This window comes from Oncorhynchus keta, unplaced genomic scaffold (assembly GCF_023373465.1).
Source record: "Oncorhynchus keta strain PuntledgeMale-10-30-2019 unplaced genomic scaffold, Oket_V2 Un_contig_7855_pilon_pilon, whole genome shotgun sequence".
Taxonomy (NCBI): domain Eukaryota; kingdom Metazoa; phylum Chordata; class Actinopteri; order Salmoniformes; family Salmonidae; genus Oncorhynchus; species Oncorhynchus keta.
Window position 1 is genome coordinate 1 of NW_026289716.1, and position 2,500 is coordinate 2,500.

The following is a 2,500-nucleotide window of genomic DNA, read 5'->3' on the forward strand; positions in this document are numbered from 1 at the left end:
CATTGATCAGGTCCTGGAAGGAGACATTAAATACTCCTTATCATTGATCAGGTCCTGGAAGGAGACAACTTATTAAATACTCCTTATGTTGATCAGGTCCTGGAAGGGAGACAACTTATTAAATACTCTTATCATTGATCCAGGTCCTGGAGAGACATTAAATACTCCTTATCATTGATCAGGTCCTGGAAGGAGACATTAAATACTCCTTATACATTTAGTCAGGTCCTGGAGGAGACATGAAATACTCCTTATCATTGATCAGGTCTGGAAGGAGACAACTTATTAAATACTCCTTATCATTGATCAGGTCTGGAAGGAGACAACTTATTAATCTCCTTATCATTGATCAGGTCTGGAAGAGACAATATTAAATACTCCTTATCATTAATCAGGTCTGGAGACATTAAATACTCCTTATCATTGATCAGGTCCTGGAAGGAGACAACTTATTAAATACTCCTTATCATTGATCAGGTCCTGGAAGGAGACAACTTATTAAATACTCCTTATCATTGATCAGGTCCTGGAGGGAAGACATTAAATACTCCTTATCATTGATCAGGTCCTGGAAGCATTAAATACTCATATCATTGATCAGGTCCTGGAGGAGACATAAATACTCCTTATCATTGATCAGGTCCTGGAGGAGACAACATTAAATACTCCTTATCATTGATCAGGTCCTGGAAGGAGACAACTTATTAAATACTCCTTATCATTGATCAGGTCCTGGAAGGAGACTTATTAAATACTCCTTAAATGGAGGGAGACATTAAATACTCCTTATCATTGATCAGGTCCTGGAAGGAGACATTAAATACTCCTTATCATTGATCAGGTCCTGGAGGGAGACATTAAATACTCCTTATCATTGATCAGGTCCTGGAAGGAGACAACTTATTAAATACTCCTTATCATTGATCAGGTCCTGGAAGGAGACATTAAATACTCCTTATCATTGATCAGGTCCTGGAAGGAGACAACTTATTAAATACTCCTTATCATTGATCAGGTCCTGGAAGGAGACAACTTATTAAATACTCCTTATCATTGATCAGGTCCTGGAAGGAGACAACTTATTAAATACTCCTTATCATTGATCAGGTCCTGGAAGGAGACATTAAATACCCCTTATCATTGATCAGGTCCTGGAAGGAGAGACATTGATCAGGTCCTGGAGGGCTACCATTGATCCAGGTCCTAAATATCTCCTTATCATTGATCAGGTCCTGGAGGAGACAACATTAAATACTCCTTATCATTGATCAGGTCCTGGAGGGAGACATTAAATACTCCTTATCAGGTCCTGGAAGGAGACAACTTATTAAATACTCCTTATCATTGATCAGGTCCTGGAAGGAGACAACATTAAATACTCCTTATCATTGATCAGGTCCTGGAAGGAGACATTAAATACTATCATTGATCGGAACCTGGAAGACATTAAATACTCCTTATCGTGATCAGGTCCTGGAAGGAGACATTAAATACTCCTTATCATTGATCAGGTCTGGAGGAGACATTAAATACCTTATCATTGATCAGGTCCTGGAAGGAGACAACTTATTAAATACTCCTTATCATTGATCAGGTCCTGGAAGGAGACAACTTAAAACTACTTATCATTGATCAGGTCTGGAAGGAGACAACTTATTAAATACTCCTTATCATTGATCAGGTCTGGAGGAGACATTAAATACTCCTTATCATTGATAGGTCCTGGAGGAGACATTAAATACTCCTTATCATTGATCAGGTCCTGGAAGAGACAACTTACATCTCCTTACTTCAGGTCTAAATACTCCCCTTATCATTGATCAGGTCCTGGAGGAGACAACTTATTAAATACTCCTTATCATTGATCAGGTCCTGGAAGGAGACAACTTATTAAATACTCCTTATCATTGATCAGGTCCTGGAAGGAGACATTAAATACTCTTATCATTTATCATATTATTGATCAGGTCCTGGAGGAAACAACTTATTAAATACTCCTTATCATTGATCAGGTCCTGGAGGAGAGACATTAAATACTCCATATCATTGATCAGGTCCTGGAAGGAGACAATTAAATACTCCTTATCATTGATCAGGTCCTGGAGAGAGACATTAAATACTCCTTATCATTGATCAGGTCCTGGAGGAACATTATTAAATACTCCTTATCATTGATCAGGTCTGGAAGGAGACATTATTAAATCTCCTTATCATTGATCAGGTCTGGAAGGAGACAACTTATTAAATACTCCCTTATCATTGATCAGGTCTGGAAGGAGACATTAAATACTCCTTATCATTGATCAGTCCTGGAGAGACATTAAATACTCTTATCATTGATCAGGTCCTGGAGAGACAACTTATTAAATACTCCTTATCATTGATCAGGTCTGGAGGGGAGACATTAAATACTCCTTACATTAAATACTCCTTATCATTGATCAGGTCCTGGAAGGAGACATTAATACTCCTTATCATTGACTTTGGAGGAGACATTAAA

The 2,500-nt window shown here is 38.1% G+C and overlaps 1 pseudogene; it reads right to left on the bottom strand.

The window, feature by feature from the left end:
- Positions 1 to 1,335: 1,335 nt before the first annotated feature.
- The window catches only part of LOC127926586 (sister chromatid cohesion protein PDS5 homolog A-like), a 65,862-nt pseudogene continuing 64,697 nt past the window's right edge, over positions 1,336 to 2,500 (bottom strand).